Source organism: Anastrepha obliqua, chromosome 5, assembly GCF_027943255.1.
Source record: "Anastrepha obliqua isolate idAnaObli1 chromosome 5, idAnaObli1_1.0, whole genome shotgun sequence".
Lineage (NCBI taxonomy): Eukaryota > Metazoa > Arthropoda > Insecta > Diptera > Tephritidae > Anastrepha > Anastrepha obliqua.
In genome coordinates, this window is record NC_072896.1 from 90,918,130 (window position 1) to 90,938,236 (window position 20,107).

Genomic DNA, 20,107 nt, shown 5'->3' on the forward strand with positions numbered 1-20,107 from the left:
GTTTTATTAGAAGCGCGCCTATCAACGCGCGACTTTCGTGCTTTCAGTATTCCTCAGGTTGATAGTGCGTGTGTGTATGTGTATGTTGTATTACGCTCACTGGATGCTGTGTAGTGGGGCTCTGTGACTTACTACTGCCGGTGCTACGAACGCGGCCGAATAGCTAAGATTCGCCGCTGGTTCTGCCGATGCTGCTCTGCTGCTACTGCTGCTGCTGCTGGTTCACCAGGCTGCTGCCACCATCTGTGTGTCTATCGCAATGCAATGTAAAATTGGAAAATCAGTTTGCTCGCGACTTTGCACTTTACATATGTGCTTCCTGCTACGTTGGTGGGTTTGTGTCGCGCACACATTACCGTCGGTCGGTTTTTTGATAAAAACTGTGTTCAGTGTTGGAGTGTTTTAGATTGAATTTTTTTTTTTTTTTTTTGGTGCGGTAAATGTGCGTACTCATGTGTGCGATTGTGTACGGACCAACTTAAAAGCCGTGCAAGATCTCCATTGTAATCTTACAACTATTTTGTAACAAGAAAACCAAACAAAATGAAATAAAATTAAAAAAAAAATAACTAAAATGAAATAAAAACAGGTACCCAGTTTGTAGTGCTGCACCACAGCTAGGTAGCTACTCGCCTAGCGCTGTAACCGTTTACCGCATTACAAGTGGTCTTTTGTATTCGCAAGCTTTTAAGCTGCAGTGCATTATTGTGTTACCCGGTGACATAAAAAAATGTATAAATAAAGTAATCAAAGCCAGAATCAAGTGAGTTCCCTGTGCGCGCGTATTCTATGTCACCGTAGAATATTTTTTGTCCACCTGCAGTACACAGCAACTTTGTCGCCAGCCTAATGAATACAAGTCAGCGACCCGGCTATTAGCAACGTCACCAACGTGTGTCCATCCTCGTTGACACATACATACATACGTATGCACATTTTTTTGGTATGTCCACATATTCGTATGTATGTTGTGTCCCTTGCGTACGCTGACCGACTAAACAACGGCGACCGATTTACCGAGCTCACTTTACTCAGTTACATATACGCATACATATGCACATTCGGACATACACACGCTGCATGTTTGTACATGCATATGAATGTATATGTGTGTGTGTGTGCACGTGAGCTTATTGCATTCGCGGCTCGGTTGACATAGTGCTCAGTCCTCAGTGCTCCAATGACCGCTGCAGAATTGTATCAATTTAAGTGCCATTTGCACTCGCACTCACGAAAAAAGTGTCTAACTTGCTTAAGTGATTGCTTGTGGTGTGTTAGTGTTGGTGCACCAGCTCCTGTTGGCTTGTATGTTGTTGAAGACTAAATTCATTTTCAGTGTTCTTAGCGGCATCGTGCACACGCGGCGCATCCTTTATGCCACTAAAGCGCACTGCGAGTGCTATTTTTGACAATAAACAATTCACTCAAAAACCAAGTGAACTAGAATCAAGTCGGAACTTTATGCACTACCGGGCAAACGCATAAATATCATACTTTGCACGTTAACGCACGGGTGGCTCGGTAGCGGGTTTGTGTGTGCGTGTGTCTCTGCGCGCGCTCGCGGTACGTTTTCGTGCCTCTGTTGGCTGCGTGCGGCAAGCTGTTCGCCTCGCCGCCATCCTCTTGGACTGCCTGTTAGCTGTGATTGAATATGCCGCAATGTGGTGAGTATCAATTTAGCTGACCTTCTCACCCCTATACCTCACGTGGGTGGATGCCTAACTAGCTACGTAATTCAATACACCTGTTCTGCTTGGTAGATGTTCTCATAGCGCGCTTCCTAAATTTACATGTTACACAGTCACTTTCAATGAACCTTGCTCCGCTGTCGTTCCAACGCTATCTAACTACGTTAGGTGCATCTCTGTCTCTTCTATAATATTAGAAATACATATGCACCATAAATATGTATGTATGTGTGTCAGTCTGTGTGAGTCTGTAATTATAATTTCAATTACGCTGATGCCGCAGTAAATTAATTACATGTAATCATCACGTATGGAAGGCGCATAGTACGAGAGCATGTAACTGTGTATGCTTGATGTTGTTGAGAGCGCGTTACGTGCTTTACGCTGGTATGTAGAGTTTCTCGAGCTTGTGTGTGACGCACAAACACCATCATATGTTGAAATGCATGTTTGCCGTGACTGTTTATGTCAGGATGAATGAATTTGCTGGCATTTCGGTAATTTGGCATTTTGCGGATGCGTTGAAGCAGCGCACTAGCAGTGAGTCGCCAGCTATGTGGTCCTTCCGCGCAGCGCTCGTGCATAGCCAGCCAACCGCATTTAATTTCTGTTCCCTGTCGGCATAGACAGCGCAAACCAAGCATTTAATCGTTGGTCTAGGCAAACTGTTCGAACGCCAAGCTGTTGCCTATTTCCCGAACTAATCAGCATAAAAAGTGATTTACGAGTAATATTGGAAGCGGCAGCAAAACTAGAAGCGGATGCGAAGCATCCTACTCAACGTCGTTGGAGTAGCATATGTTGTAGATGAGGAGTAGGGACAATATTAAATCAAATAAGTGAACAAAAAAAATGAAATAAAAAGGAAAGAACGAAATAAAAAGAAAAAACGAAATAAAAAGAAAAAATTAGCAGTCGCAGCAGCAGCAGCAGCAGCAGCAATAGCATATGTATGTAAGTGTATGTATATTTGTTGTTTAATAATGAAAACATTTTTGCCACATATTCCGAGCATGCAACACAAAAAGTTTGTGCCACAGCAAAGTCAGCATCCACAGCCGCAGCTTCACAAAAATGTATCGGAATTTAAGTGCAAATGTGTATGTCGCTTTGTCGTCGTCAGCTCAGTCACTGCAAAATTATACCATCATTATATTCACGTTTGTGCAACGGCATAGCTCCACACAGCAGTCAGCAGCTACTCCATAGCCTACGTAGTGTAACGCAATGCCGCCACCGCCACTCTGACGTGCGTCGTGCCGAGCCGAGTGGAGCCGCTTGTAACTCGCCGCCTCTTCGTAGCGCATTGTTGCGTAGATACTCATACAAGTCACCGCTACTGCCGCCGACTCGTGCCGCGGAGCAGATACACACTCTATCGTCACACAACTTTGCACATACTTTTCCACAGTCACCGTCACCCCCGGCTGCTTCGCTTCAACTATACTCGTACCACCTTATAGCATTGCGACGCCGGGTCGACAGGATTTATTGTAGGTTTTTTTGAAAATGTAACGCAACGTAAGCTTTAGTGCTTTTTGGGGTGTCGGTGGGGAAGAAAGTGTACGGAAAACTGCTGCTGTAGAGGGAGTGACAAAAACAGAAAAATAAAAACCATAAAAAACTCGACATCGTAAATACCCAACTTTGTAACAGTTAAACGCAAATCAGTGAAAACGGAATGACTACATGAGGCATACAAAAACGTTTAAATGCAAATGAAAGTCCTGAAAAATCACTAAAAAGTGTCTAAGAAACGTGAGGAAAATATCAAGAAAATTCGGCAAGTGACACAAAAATACTGTCGAAGCCCCCAATGAACTCCTACAGCGGCAGCAGCGGCAACAAACGACGTTTAGGGATGGCAAAACCAGTCAGCCGTTCGTATGCTTGAGCGGCCAGTTGCCGTTATAAAGTAAAGTCGTGGTGTATTATTAATCTTGTGGATACACAGATAGATAATTTGCATAGTGAAAATGGTCAAATGCGGGCTTCCAATAGGAGAAAATGGCTTTGCTTAGACAGCGATGGGGGCAAAAGCAATAGAAATACTTGTAGCAACAACAACAGCTATTGAAGCAATCATTGGCGCAACAGTAGCTACCATTTATTGAAATATCCGCACGAATGTATGGCTATTTAAGATAAGCGTCTTTTCGACGAAGTCTTTTTGGTATTTGGCGCTTCATTGCAATTTCTTATACTCGTACACCCACGATTTGGCGTTCATATTTCTTGTGTGTGCACAGTGTGATGAGGGTGCACAAGAAATAGTGTTTGCTTATACATATGTACATATGTATGTAATATATGTATGTATATATTTGCAAGTATTATTTGAAACTTTCGTAAATCAGTTCAAGTTTGTGAAAGATAATCACCAAATAACTGCTGGACGGGAGTAAGGCGCGCATTATTCGCACTTCGTTCTGTGTTGGTAGAAGGAGCTTCTGAGGTGATTGGAAAACTCTTTAAACAGGATATATCTACTAGAAGACAATCACTTCACGAAAAGGCATTTGTTTACCTATAGAATTTTACAATAATTATGTAACTTTGGGTGCACTAGAATAAGGAGTGATGGCTTAGAAGTATTGAGAAAGAGTCGGCGAGGGACAAAAAAATGCGGAAGTTTTATTTCTTGCTTATATTAGATTTTTAGAATACTTTGTTTCTCTTCCCTGCACGTGTTTACCACTCCTTTCTCTGGTGTAATAAGAAGCTTCAGACGTCTTGAGGTGAGGAAGCAAACTTCTTAGAAAGACTCTCAAAACAACAACCGAGAGAAACTGAGAATGATGCCAACGATGCTACCGATGCTATTCATGCCAAAAGTTGATGTAATGGTATGGTAATGGTTGTACAGGTTAGGCTAAGGCCTTTATGCACTGCAACCAGAATGATCTATTGTGTGCCCCTAATTACTTAATTATAACTATTTAGTATACCGAGGAATCGAACCAGCTCCTTAGGAGAAAACAATTGTAGGTCTTCCTCCTCTAGTAGATACGAGCCCAGGATTTGTGTCTCCTGCGGCCTAATGCCTCACGGTTGGTTATTAAGTGTTCCACAGACTCCTCTTCATCACAGCAGAACCTGCATGATCTTTTACTAGATAACCCTATTGTGTTAAAGTGTTTATTACAGGCAAAGTGACTTGTAATTTCTCCACAGAGTAGTCTGAGGCCCTTTTTATCTAGGGTTAGAGCAGACTTTGCTCTGTTGGCATTGAAGTTCAAGTTTTTGGAGTGATTAAGGCTGCTTGTGCTATTCCAGTGTGCTCTGATTTTAGTTTGGATCCATTTTGTGGTTTCGTGTTTTATATTATTTTTGTTAAAGCCGAAAAATGGGGTTGGTCCAATAAATAACTCTTCTGCTCATTTTGTTGGCATAAAAGTCTGCCTTCTCGTTTCCTTCGTGTCCCTCATGACCTGGTACCCAAATCAGTGAGATCTGATTATGAGTGGCCTCTTGTTGTGCTAACTGAAGCGGTGGTTGGGGTAGTTCTCATGACCCCTGTTATGCTTAGGCAGAGATGATGTAAGGTGGTTAGTATTTCCTAAAAGTGCAGTGATTATGGGAGTGTTGGTTTCCTAACAGATTTAGAGTGCAAACGTGTGCTGACATTTTAAGTTGCAATTCACAATTAATTCTAAGAAACACACATACGAAAATGCATTTTGTCGGTTTTAGTACGATTTCAACATCAACAAGTTTTCTCAGTAAGATTTGATTTGACTTATATGAGCATTTATTTCCTTAACATGTGTTGGGTGTTTGGACGAGCTCCTCTTCCTATTTGTTGTCTGCGTCTTAATATTGTTCCGCAAATGGTGAAATCTACAGTTTTCAGCAGACTCCGAATGGCGAATGGTTTTATATGAAGAGGTATTACAATTTATGTACTCTGTAGTCCAAGAGTCTACAGTTTCTGAGAATCTTTCGGCCGCGAACAATAACCAATCCCGATTTGTTGAGGAAGCCTTGGAAGTGAATGTAGTTAGAGAAATACGGCAAAGGAATTGACAGTAGATCAGCCGCACGCTGAGAAAGATCGACGATAACGTTACTAAAGAGGTCCAGAGCTGGAATCCTTTTCAGCAAGCTGGTCGAGGAATTGGGACTCCCTACCATTGGGCAATTCTCTTCAGATGCAAAAATGAAGTCTCGGAACGAATCATGGAACGAATTCAGATCGCGACCACATAACCGTGTGCGTTATCAAATACTAGTAGTTGACTCCAAATGCTCCAGATAAGAGTTGGAGAAACATATATAGTCCATGTTATTCCCTATTCGGACTCTAAAAAGATTACAAATTGTTTCTATGAGAATCGTTTTGCTTACAGAAATATATTCGGTGGCTGGTTTTGACTTTCTCAGGGGTGATCGCTTGCTAGAACAAACATTTTTAATGCTTTACTTCTATCGAGGGTATGAAAATACGAAAATGTCGCCCAATAAGAGACATTTGCGCGAAGAGCAAAATTTTTGTGGGTTGTAGGGGTCTAGCGCTACGAAAGCTGGTTTCTTTTGTTGAAGACAGGGAGCATCTCGGACGGATGAAAAACTTTGAAGGTGTGAGATTGTAACATTACTGGATGAATGTCCATGCCGAGAAGTGGCATGACGTTATTTTTATACACGAACAGGAACGATTTTTTGTGCCGCCATGTAACACGTAATTAAAAGTGAATCAGAAACGAACGGATCCATGGCGAAAAAATGAGATCCCCTGGGATAATCATTAGCATCGAAGGTTACGCCACAGGAGGTTACAGAGAGAGTCAGTTCTCAGTAGGTTTAGCTTTTGGCACCTTCGAGAAAGTATGACAGCAAATATCGAATTTGCAAAAGTAGAACGATTTGAAAAAGATATGTAATATCCCGCCGGAGGTGATCAGTTCCCATATCAAATATTTCTTTTGTGCGATTTGGCTGGTCAAAGTGTGAAAGGAAGTGTCTTTGCAATTTGATCAAATACGTAATTACATAGCAAATCGCTAAGGTGCGGATTAGTCGAAGAAAGGACCAATCTTCTAGCAGGCCATTACAGAAGTGCTAAAAGGTATGCTAATGGTTTGCTTGGAATGTTTTGATGAAGAAGTTATTATTGTTAAAAATTATCCCATATTCATGGCATGATTTTACAAAAATGTGAATATTTGACAAGAAACCCCAGCTCACTAAGTAGTTAGAGGATAAAAACAAAGTGTCTATAGTTAAGCTCAGTGGGCGTCCGACATTGGCGGTAAGCGTACTTGAAAAATTGTTGTTTATTGATAGCACTATAAATAATAAGATTCTCAGTAAAGAAAAACTGGAATTGAAACGCACTTGGAACTTCCTCGAGCGGGGGCTTCTAGACGTAGTTTTTAAGACCAAAGGAAATCAAAAAAATATCTATTTTCTTATTTTTACTATAACTTCATGTTGGCGGCCGCCGTAGCCGAATGGGTTGGTGCGCAACTACTATTCAGTATTGCTCGAGTTCGAGACTTCGGACATGAATCACCGAAGTTCCGAATCACCAGCGTTCGCTATTGGCATTGGCAAGCCTCCGAGCGTATTTCTGTCATGAAAAAAGCTGCTCATAAAAAACTATTTGCTTTTCGGAGGAGGAGAAGCTGGTCTAAATGCCCAATAAATGGTGTAATATATAATAATTTTATATTAACTCTCAATGTATAGGATCCTATTTTTGTTTGTAACCCAAATTTGTATATTTCATTTAAAGTAGTTGCCATTACCAGACTCAAAACGCAAACTTATTGGTGTCGTGATATTTTTAAGGTACGTTTTTCATATATAGAAAACCCTAAAGCAATTTGTCGAATAGTTTACAACATCGAGATGAAGTTTTGGGACAAACAAAAAATATCAACAAACTTTATTAAAGTTAACGGAATGCACACAGAACAGGGAGTGAGCATTCATTTTGCTTCCAATTCTGCTTTTATTAGGAAACTCTGACGCTGTGTGCCACAACTTCTGAGCCCATACTGAACACTGTATCAACACATCCGCATAACTAATATAGAATTATATTACAGTTGGGATCAGCATCACTTACAGGATCAACGGGAGTAGAAGGAGTTGGACTTGCACGAACGGTGGCGATACCAACGAAAACACAACAAAAAAAAAAAAGGAACCAGCGTGGACAGCGTAAATAGTAGCAGTGCATAGAATAGGATAGTGTAATGCTGATTGTGCCGCAGCTTTCCGTTCGCCATTTGTGTGCGATTTTTCCTCTCTTTTACGGCTATCCTGTTCGTTATTTCTTCATTGCTGTCTGCCGGTTGGGTTTCCTTCCGCCTTTCCTGTATGAACACTCACACACGCCTGGTTACATATGTGGTGTAGTTGTTAGCAAGCACGTACGAGCGCATGTAACGAAGTATTCACACACATACACCCTCCCACACATATATACATACATACATACCCACATACGGAGGAGTTTACACAAGCGAGTTTACTTACTTCCTCCAGGACTAAGTGAGATGTTGAAATATTTCTGCGTACGCAATGAATGAATTGCTAAAGTACGAGCTGGATGTACACATACATACATACATACATACATACATATTCTTGTTAGAGAAGCCCTTTCATAGAGATAAAACCTGAGCGAGTGGGATGATTGCTATTTTGTTATACGAACTAATATAGTTTTTAGTAACTAAATTTGCACAATTAAGTTTAATTGAATTTGGGAAAAACTGATCACATTTGATGATAATAAGATTGGCGTACACATCTTTGGAAGGTGTGTTCGTCGAGCTTTGATTGGGTCAAGTTTTATGCCAGATCTGTATGGTAGATAATATTATGTGAAACTTTTTTAAGACAGTAAAGCTCGATGCGATTTAGCAATGCGTGCCGACAGGCGAATGCTGTAGCAAAAAAATGTTTGATAATTTACGCACACAGTGCAAATTGCACTCAGAACTATTGCCAGTAAGTCACGCACCATGTGACAATATCTGTGGAAGATTTTTTGACCTTTGCACTTTGGCGACGGCGGGTATCGTAGGCGATGGAGCAATGAGCTGTATGAGTTTTACGAGGACATAGACATAGCGCAGCGAATAATGATCCAGCGGCTTCGTTGGCCGTGTAATTTCGTCGGAATGGAGGCAAACACTCCGGCTCTGAAAGTATACAAAGTAGTACCAGCTGATAGTAGCAGAGGAAGAGGAAGGTGGAGAAAGTCTTGGGTTCCCTTGGTGTGTCCAACTGGCGCCGGTTAGCAAGAAAGAAACGGCACTTTGGTAAACTTGGGCAAAATCACATGAACGATTATAGCACCAACCAAGAAGAAGACGAATGTGACAATATAACTAGTAAGCGCCTAAGCTCTTGCGGCTGAATCCATCAAGCTTCGACGTGAATTAGAAACCTTCAAGTGAAGTCAAGTGCTTCTTTATGTAGTCTTTCAAGCTCCAAATACCCTTCTCTCACTGCGCTCTCGAATACTTAGGGCTATAAGGTTAGCTTAGCTGATTGAGAATGGTGCGCATTTCAATTTCAATCATTTTCAACCGTTTTATCAATCATCATTTTCTAGCTCTACGCAAGGGAAGGCCTGGTCATCCGCCCTTGGAGAGTTACAGCCACAACGCGAAATGTTGGGCCCCAGTTCTAGTCTGATTGCGGGAGTAGGTCAATGTCTTGTGAAGAGAGTAGTTAACATTTTTATTTCTATCCAATAAGAGCACCCATAAAATGCGAGAGCTGAGGCTGTTTCCGATAGCGCGATCTACGAATGGCTAGAAGGATCTCGCGACATTAGAAGCTTGTCTACTTGCGCAGTGCTCGCTGAGTTGACGCGAAGTCTTCCCAGAAGTAGTCAAGGAGACCCCAATTCTCTCATTTCACAATGAAACCACCTCAGGGGTCCTCTGTTCAGCTACCTCATCCGTGTGGCGGTTTTCCGCAATGCTTTTGTCACCAGCTAGGCAAATGAACCTAATGGCAAAGAATTCCTATGCAGTGGAAAGGGAAGCCAAGCAGTCCTCGACTAGTTTCGAGTAATTTCTGTTCATCGTGCCCAGGGACCTGCTTGCCGCTTGGCTGTCGCAGTGGATGTTTACTTCCCTGCTTGTTGTTGCAAAAATAAGCAACCAATCAACTGCTTCCTTAATTGCAGTTAACTCCGCTTGCAATACACTGCAGTAGCTCGATAGCCTGAACTTGGGTTTAATGGTGAGCTCTTCGCAGAATGCTTCTCCAATAACGGTTCCACCAAGCATTGAGCCCTCCGTGAACATATTTACCAGGCGCAGAATATTATTGTTTTTGTTTTTTGTTCAGAAGAGGTTAAAATCGAAAGTGTTAGAAACATCATCGAGGGTGCCATCACACCAGTGGTATGTGGGGCATGCTTCCACTAACCCTACAACATTCCTGTCCTTACGGCTGATTCGACTCTGGGATTGTTTAAAGCATTTCATCCAGGTGGAGCCGTGTTTATGCCTTTTAGACACACCAGGTACCCCTCCTAATTGCGTATTGAGGTTATACGCTATCGATAGCTTCCATTGTTTAGTGACCAATGGGGCAACGGAAAGTTGCAATATCGGCTCGATATTAGACAACAGTTTGCGTTCGTATTGAGGCTTTACCTTACGCGTTCGTGCTTGTCGTTTGTTCGTGAATACAGTCACCCCCAAAAGAGATTCGTTTCGAAATTGCTTCTTTGGGCAACGCATTTGTTGCGTATTCTATATCGGTCACATTCGCTTTGCGCTCCAATTCTAAGTCTCGGAGTTTTATTACTACCTATCCTTGCTACATACTTTTTTGCTGGTTCCCATTTCTTTTTCGAGTTCAGGGTGTTTTCGAAGCCCTGTGTCTAAATGCTGCTCTCCAGCCACTCTCCCTTGACCGAGCGAGGGTGTACATGTACACCAGGGAGATGAGCTCAAACTTTCTGAGGATACTTGAATGCCCACAGCTGAGATTAAGCCTCTCAGTACGCAGGTATCATATTTAGCATTGCGTTGAGTGCTGAAGTTGAAGTGGTTCAAAGCGCTGCACTGATTCAGTGAGTTCCACCAGGCAAGGACTCCATTACAAGAGAATTGGCTTTATGATAGTACTAATGGACTATGTTTAAGTTCGTGCGGTTTTTTTTCGAAATTTGAAACTTTATTGACGTAAAATGGTTACAAATTAAATATTCAAAGTATTGTCCATCGCTTACTACTACTTTTTCCCATCTTTCTGGCAATTCACGGATTCCCTTTGTGAAAAATTCGGTCGGTTTTGCCGCAATCCACGAATCGATCCATTTTTTGACTTCATCGTAATTACGGAAGTGCTGGTCAGCCAGGCCATGTTGCATCGATCGGAAGAGATAGTAATCGGATGGCGCAAGGTCTGGACTATACGGCGAGTGGGGTAGGACATCCCATTTGAGCGTTTCTAAGTATGTTTTGACCACTTGTGCAACATGTGGCCGAGCATTGTCATGTTGCAAAATAACTTTGTCGTGTCTATCGGCGTATTGCGGCCGTTTTTCTCGCAGTGCTCGGCTCAAACGCATCAATTGTCGTCGGTAGACATCCCCCGTAATCGTTTCATTCGGTTTCAGTAGCTCATAATACACAACACCCAGCTGGTCCCACCAGATACACAGCATAACCTTCAGGCCATGAATATTCTGCGCCGACGTCGATGTTGAAGCATGGCCAGGGTATCCATACGTTGCCCGACGTTTTGGATTGTCGTAATGGACCCACTTTTCATCGCCAGTCACAATTCGATGCAAAAAACCCTTTCTTTTGTGCCGTTGAAGCAGTTGTTCGCATGCCATAAAACGGCGTTCAACGTCTCTTGGCTTCAATTCATACGGCACCCAATGGCCTACCTTTCGGATCATTCCCATGGCTTTTAAACGTTTGGAAATGGTTGATTGATCAACTCCCAAAGTTTTTGCAACCTCTTCTTGCGTTTGAGCCGGATCTTGATCGAGCAATTCCTCCAATTCGGTATCCATGAACTTTGACGGCGCACCCTCGCGTTCTTCGTCTTCCAAGCCAAAATCACCACTTTTAAAGCGTGCAAACCACTTCTGGCACGTTCGCTCAGCTAGAGCATGCTCACCATAAACTTCCACCAAGATACGATGACTTTCGGCTGCTTTTTTCTTCATATTAAAATAATGAAGAAGAATTCCCCGCAAAAACACATTATTTGGCACGAAATTCGACATTTTCAAGTGTGGTAAAAATATTGTTGTTTACGCTTCAAATAAAAAACTTATACTGACGTTTGTGCCTTACGACAGTAGCTCTCCAATGAATGTTTGGAAAAGTGGATCGATGGAATAATAATCAAGTTACGCCATCTGTTGTAAAACCGCACGAACTTATCGATAGACCTATTACAATTTACTTTTTGGGTTCATACGCAGCAAATACGTATATGATTGTTTGCTGCCTCTTTGCACCTGAGTCGTAGAGGTATTGAAGAATCTATTGAATTTTCCCTTTTCACCTCCATTTTGGAGAGCTGTAACGCACAACTGGATTCACCAAACACAAAACTCTTAAAGAACTTCGCTTGAAGCGTAATATCGTTTTTAAATCCCCATACATTATGACACGATGCAATATACACATCGCGAGTCAAAGCTCATTAAAGACTTTTAACGAAAAATGTTTAGTTCCCCTACAGTTTGCTTGTAGTGCCCGCCTCTTCCTCCTCATGGAGACTCGCAATCATCGAAACCTAACCTAACTTACATTTTGCTTGTCTCTATTAGTTCTTCCGCCACTGTATGCATGTTCGTACTTTATTTATTATGCCAGTGTGCGTTTGAACTTTATTTATTTGTTTATACAATTGCTTTTGTGTGTACTCGTTTATGCGCTTTAGCTGACCGTTAACGACTCCAGCTGCTGCTGATGGAATTACTGCTGTGACTGGTGGTACGTACTTGTGTGTGTGTGTGTGTGAGTGTTTGTATGTGTGTGCGTGGTGGTGGAAGTTAATCAATTGGGGCGATACTTTCTCAATAATTTGGTGCATTCAAATTGATTGCCATCGTCACATCCGTGCCGCTCGGTCACTCGGTCGTGCGGTCACTATGGCGTATACTTGAAAGCACTCACTTTGTGGCAACACACTTTCCACACTGTCACTTTGGCTACACATAAAGCTACATATAGTGCATAAATTCATACACTCGGCACTGTGGTCCAGCGCACTACAGTAGCGCCCTGCAGCACGCAACTCAAGCGACAGTCGACAGTCGACAGCCAGCAGCTAACAGCTAACAGCTGCCTTTCCGCCAAACGCCAAGCATTTAAGATAAATGTAGGTGTGTGTGTGTCTGAATATGTGTGCGCATTTATTTATTTGGCTTTATTACTTTCAATTGCTGCATGTGGCACTTTATAAGGAGCAGCTGTGGTAGCGACAGTTTTAGCGGCTGAGATAAGCTCCAGTAAGCAGCTGTGGTGACTGTGGCCGACCTGCTATCATTGAGATTTCTTCGAACATAGTTAGCTATGGTTATCTCGTATTGGTATTGGTATTTGTGTGTATGCTTTTTTTACAATTGGGTGTTGTTCTGTGTTGATGCTTCGCACGCGCGCTCACCCAGTGAAAGTCAAAGCAGTGTACCAACTTATGTCGTTGTGGGTACGCGGCGTTGATTCAATTAAATATGCGCGCTGCCAATAACGCAAAAAAATGCCATTGCTTCCTACTCTTACTCGCATTAGTAACACCTCTCCCACAACCGGCGCACTCAATCTGTAAATCTATAAAACCCTCAGCGAACACTTTGTTTGTTTTTGTCTATGTTTCTGCCAGTTTCAGCAGCAGAACCGCAAAGCAACGCAGCAGCTCGTTGCCGATTTGCTCGCTTTGTCTTTTCGGGATATCTTTATGTCTCATCATTGTGATGGCTTTTATTTTATTTTTAGGTTATTTTAGGCAAAAACCAAAGTACAAGCTCGCATCGACCACAAATTAGATATGCTCGAGGGGCTGGCATGGACCACTTAGTTGGCGTGCACGCTCGCTCACTGTGTAACTGTCTGCCTGACTAACTGACTGCCCGACTGCGTAACTGACTGGCTGTCTGAGTGGCTGTATGCTTGTTTGGTCTCTACCTTCCCCTTCACCCCCTAGTTTATCATAGAGCTCAATAATATCTTGTGTTGCCTAGCTATTTTCTTGGCCCACCCTTCACCAACGCTTAAGGCTATTTTACGAGGTGCTGAATGAATGAGTGTCTGTCTGCTCGGTTGCTATGTTGGTTAGTTAAATATGTAAAGCCCCTCGGCTGAGTTTAAGAGCAGCAGTAAAAGTCAGTAAAAGTGCCACAAAAGTATGCTTGTGCGTACTTTTTGTTTTATTTTTCAGCATATGTGTGCTGGCGGCGTGCGTGTATGCGTGTGCGGGTGTGTTTCGCATTTAATGCGTTAACAACTGCCGCTCGTCGTTTATGACAGCGTCGATAAGCCGATACTGACACGGTCAGCATTGCGGGAAACTCCTGCAAAAACACAAAAATATCTTAAAATATATGCACATAAGCGTTGAAATGTTTACTTAATCAATACATATAAAACTAATGGGCTGGCTTCATTTGTCTGTGCGCTATGTAAATTTACAGAATTTACATAAGAAATAAATCCGCAATGTTTAACTGAATTTACATACATATGGCATGACCGCATGCAAAACTTCAAGTAGATCATATCGAATGTATTTGCTCAGAGGGTTTATTTTAATTGGAAAATACGGCAAAAATTGTGAATTTATTAAAAAAAAATGCTATCAGAATAAATTGAGGTTTGTGACCTTAATGACCTCAGTGAATTCAATGAAATTCAGCGCCAAGCGGTAATTAACCCTTTTGCTGTTTTGTTGCCATATGGCATCAAGAGCCTCCTTGAGTCTTCATAGCGGCAATTATTATTTTTCTATGCCAAAATTTACTGGGAAGTTTTAAGGACAAAATTTATTAATAAAATTAAACGGAGACCAAAATGACTGCTATATGATTTTTAGAGATACATAAAGAATTTTCCAATAAGAGGTGTTATTCCCGTAAAACATCAATGGCTTCGTTGCTTGTGTGGCACGTAGCGCCGTCTTGTTGAAAATAAACGCTGTCCAGGTCAATACCACCCAATTCCCGCCTTAAAAAATCGTTAATAATTGCTCGATAGCGCAATCCATTCACCATAACTGTTGCTCCAGCTTCATTTTCGAAAAAGTAAGGTCCAATGACTCCGCCGGACCATAAACCGCACCAAACAGTCACACGTTGAGGATAGAGAGGCTTTTCAATAATAACTCTTGGATTTTCTGAGCCCCAGATCCGACAATTTTGCTTGTTGACGAAGCCATCGAGGTGGAAATGGTCTTCATCACTCAATATAATTTTTCGATGGAACTTCGGATAATTTTCATGCATTTCAACGACCCAATCAGCAAAGACACGACGTTGTTGATGATCGGCCGGCTTGAGTTCTTGTGTCAACTGGACTTTATAAGCCTTAAGACCCAAATTTTTATGCAAAATACGGTGTAATGACGTTCGTGGAATGCCTACTTCCAAAGAACGACGAGGAATCGACAAACCTGGGTTTTCTTCAACACTTTCGGCTACAACAGCAATATTTTCGGCGGTTCTTGAGCGACGTGCGCGGGTTTTATTCTTCACATCACTAACTTGTCCCTCGAACAGCTCGAATTTTTTCACCAGTTTCTGTATTGCGGTCCGACAAGATGCTTCATGATAACCCAAAAATGTTCGAGTTTTCGAGTTTTACGAAGCGTCGTAGTTTCTACTTGTCAAATATCAAAAAATGACAGTTTCAAAACTGACGTCTACCGAAATAGCGGGCTATTCAAAATAACACCTTTTATTGGAACACCCTTTACAAGGTGGCCCAAAATTAACCAATTACTAAATAAATACTAAATAAAAAAAAATATTTTGAGTGATGGAACCAACAACATCGTTTATCTAGAAACCGCTAGAAATTAAAACCGCTTACAATTTCAGCCTTGATATCCAATGTGGAATCTCTCTTGCCAACAAGTGCCACTTTGGACTGAACTTGCCGGCGACATAGACATAGCGCAGCGAATAAATATCCAGCGGCTTCGTTGGCTGGGTCTTGTCGTCCGAATGGATACAAACGCTCCGGCTCTGAAAGTACTCGACGCGGTACCAGCTGGTGGTAGCAGAGGAAGAGGAAGGCCTCCTCTGCGTTGGAAAGATCAGGGGGAGAAAGACTGAAGAAGAATAATATGGAAGTTTGTTACTTCTTTGTTTGTACGAGGGTCATTTGTTGATCCCTTCTGACTGATAGGATTTGTCGAAGTCTGGAAAATAGCCATTCGTTTCTGCAATCACCTCCTCGTGTGAATAAAAAGAAAAATATCCTTTTCCTGCTAGCCATTTCTTCAAATTGGGAAACAAATAGTAGACCGAGGGATGCGAGGAAGCCAAGTCTGGAGAATAGGTGGGATGTGAAACGAGTTGGAGCCCTATTTCCATTAATTTTGCTTCCATAGTTGAGCTGGCCATGAGCTGGGCGTTGTCTGCTTTTAGACTTGCACACTTCGTCCAAAGCTGTTCTAGTTCGTTGATCCCTTCCGAGTGCGAGCCTGAAAAATAGCCCTTGGTTTCAGCACTCATCTCCTCGTTTGAATAAAAAGGAAAAAAATCCCTGTTTTCCCGCCAACCATTTCTTGAAATTGGGGAAGAAATAGTAGTCCGAAGGATCCGAGGGAGCCAAGTCTGGAGAACAGGGGGATGTTAAGCGGGCTGGAACCCCATTTCCATTAATTCTGCAAGCGAAACTGCTGAGGCGTAAGGTGATGCGTAATCGTGATGGAAAAGAAATATTTTAAAAATCACACGAATTCCTCGATTTGAACGCATGCTAAACATGAAGAAATACGCCGATCTGGCTGCAACTTGATGTGTGTTCTTCCAAGAAATACTATTAACTAAATATAGCCTCAGCGTTCGCCAGTAGCGCCATTTCTGTGACTTTGCACCGACTTGTATACTGCAGCTGGCAATTATGATTGACGTACGGCGCCATTTGTAAAAATTATATATCTTCCGAAAGGGTGATTAATTTTGCGCCACCTTGTATATCAACAAATATCATTTTAAGAGTTATTTTGAAGAATAATTTGTTTGCGTTGCTGTAATCTTTATTTAAGGGTTGGGGGTAGTCAGAGGCCCGGAAAAATTATGATTTTCAATAATTTTTGTTTTGCTAGTCAATTGCTTTATTTTACAAAAATAAAAACATAGCATTAATACATCATGTTTCGACTTAACTTTAGCAAAATTAAAAAAAAGATGAATAATTGTAAAAGTTATTGCTGTTTGTGTGGAGCCGGTTTCTCCAGTCCCTTGCGGTGATCATCACAAGTCATTGGAGATTCATCTGAAATCAATCGGACAAGAGAAACTAGTTTTATTAATAGATAATCTTGTGCCTGATCGAAGCGTTTTTTTTAATTATGACGGCCAGCGGAAATATGGTAATATTTTGCAGATTTTCGAGAAAAAACGAGGCATTACATTATTTCAAAAATATCGAAATTTTTGAAAAAAAAAATAATCCTTCGATCAGGCACGAGGTTTTTATGTTTTTCTAAAGCAGTATACATTTTATTGAAGACTACTTAACGGTTTTTAAGTTACAGTGATCACCAGTTCAAAAAACATAGTTTTGAGAAAAACGCATTTGAAGTTTTGCTATCGATTCTCGAAAAGTCTTATTCACTTCAAATTTTCGCACAATATTTTTAAGATATTATACTTTATCTTCGACCGTATGCGGTATGACGGTATGAGTTAACGCATCTGATCGATTTCTATGTAAAGCGACTCTGTTTGTATTTCTGAGTGTTCGAGGGGGGTTCAATAAGGAGCCGTGTTAAAAATGAAGACACCATTTTTTCAAACCAATTTTTTTTATTTTCCAACATAGTTCCCTGTTACAAAAATACACTTCTCCCAACGCTCCGGCCTTTTTTTAACCCCTCCAAAAAATACAATTTATTAAACTCTCCAAAATACGCCTCTGTCTCGGCAATGACATCCTCGTTTGAACTACATTTTTTCCCGCGAGCCATTTCTTCATGTTAGGGAACAAGAATAAGTTGTAGAGAGCCGGGCGTGTGAATTCGGGGGGTGCGGCAGCAATTCATACCGCAATGGCGGCGACAACTCCGGATGAATGTGCTGGTGTGTTATAGTTGTGAAACATCATCATCTTCTTTTTCGCCAAATGCGGTGGTGTCTCCTTCAATTTTTTGTGAAAGCGGTCCTTATTGTCTGTACTCTGTAGTATTGTCCAGTGATCGTTATTTCTTTTTCTAAAAAATCCATTAGGATGACGCCGTTCGCATCCCAAACAATCGTCGCCATGACCTTTCCGACCGATGGGACTGTCTTCGCCTTCTTTGGAGCAGATTCACCGGGAGAAATCCATTGCTCTGGTTGTTTCTTAGGTTTCTGGTTTGTAATGTTGAATCTAGGTTTCATTAACGGTGACAACTTGACGCAAAAATTCCTTCCGACCGCGCTTAAATTGCTCCAAACACTGCTTTGAAGTTAACGGCCGCATCAACTTGTTGTTGCTTGTGAGCAATCGCGGCAACCATCGAACCGACAATTTTTTTAATAGCCGTTCCGGTCGACATCCTATGGCGGCCTCTGTTATTTCGCGCACTTTCGTTCCTCGATCAGCGAGAATCATGTCGTGGACTTTTTGAATGATTTCCTCGGTAACCACGTCACGTTTAAATTCGTTGAACCAATATTTAACTGTGGTCATAGATGGCACAGCGTATTTATAGACAGCATCCAACTATGCTTTTATCTCCTCGCATTTTTTGCCATCCAAAAACAAAAAGCGAATTACCGAACGATACTGCTCTGTTTTCGGCTTAGCGAAAATCATGAAACACGTCATACTCGAATTCGGCAGCTGCCCAAACTAACCTGTCAATTAGTCTGAAACTTGTTTTGCCGTCGTTTGATAGATGACAGCACACGATGCTGACACCAACTTCTCTCAGGAACGCTCTCTGTCATCAAACCCGGGTACTTATTGAATCGCCATCGTATTTCCGGGATGACAAAGTTTCTCATAAAAACCATCTGCCTTCCGAAAGTGACATAAAGCAGTTACCAAATCCATTGGAAGGCAAATTTGTAACTAAGAATATACAAGAAACTATGAAAAACAACTTTAGATGCCAGATGTAGGGTGTAACGAAGTCTACATTTATTGCATTTCGCTCAGCGCTGCTCTCTTTTCCATGTAATGCTTTTATCTACAATGATTCTGCTATATCTGCTTTCAAATAATCATTCATAACATAGTTCAAAATCGAATGCTTATGATGTTGCCGCAATGAGCGGTTCAAGGGCCACTTGATGTGCTGACCTTGAGACTTTTGTGCTACGCTTTATTGATTTATTGACTTTTGTAAATATTTCAATAAGGATCCGTGGTGCTTATTATTATTTGGTCTTTTGATAGAAGTAAATAAAAGAAAACTTTTGTGTTTTCGTGTGCTACCAAATATTAGGCAGGGTCGGTTTCCACAAAAAACTAAAAGAAATCAAGTAGAAATATTTCAACGCAATAGTAGCAAAGATGTTGCATTTTGGTGCCTAGGGGCTTATATGATTATGCAAGTATTCTAAAAGCCTTCAATGTGGGTAGTACATTTCATGATTTTATGATCAATAGGCTTTCGAAATTAGGTTTATAGTTGAAAGGGCATTTTAACTACCAAGGAAGCTGAACTCCTTCTTTCAACTGTCAACACCATCTTGAAGCCGTCTATATAAATAAATTAATGACCCAGACAGATAAAATTCCTATCAGATCTTAACGAAAAAAATAGTAATTTTTCTTGCCTTCCCCCTCTTGTACTGCCCAGCAGAGCCATACGAGTTACGTATCATTCACACACCAATTTATTCTTAGATAAATAATTTATACATAGATAAATATTAAAATTACAGCAAAATCTAGGGAGGTTAAAGGAGTCATTTCTGTTCCATGAAAAAAGCCTTCATTATTAATTAAATTTAAATTAAATTTATCATCAGTTTCTATTATTGAAGATTAGAAGGTTTTATGTACGCGAAAATCAGATTATTAGGCAGTCGATTTATAAGACTTAATGAGCTTTAATTCATTGCAGACCAAAGTCAGACATTAAGCGAAAATATTCTCCGCTGTGTCTGACATGCGGCACAAACAACGTTGCTGAGCTCAGGCAGGCGGTACTGCTCAAATATTTGTTTTCTTTTTTTAAGTTATTTGTTGTATAAGGCCCACTTCGGTCTCTTGCAGGCATGCAAAATGCTTAGGAATCTCCGTTGGCAGGGAGACATA

At 41.4% G+C, this 20,107-nt stretch overlaps 1 protein-coding gene across 1 annotated transcript in view; it reads left to right on the plus strand.

Moving 5' to 3' along the window:
* The first annotated feature begins 355 nt into the window (after positions 1-355).
* Positions 356-20,107, plus strand: part of LOC129248661 (uncharacterized) — a 67,578-nt gene continuing 47,826 nt past the window's right edge. The window contains exons 1-2 of the mRNA XM_054888293.1: positions 356-763; positions 1,337-1,664. The gene's annotated coding sequence lies outside the window, so the exon portion shown is untranslated. The remainder of the gene's footprint in view (positions 764-1,336; positions 1,665-20,107) is intronic.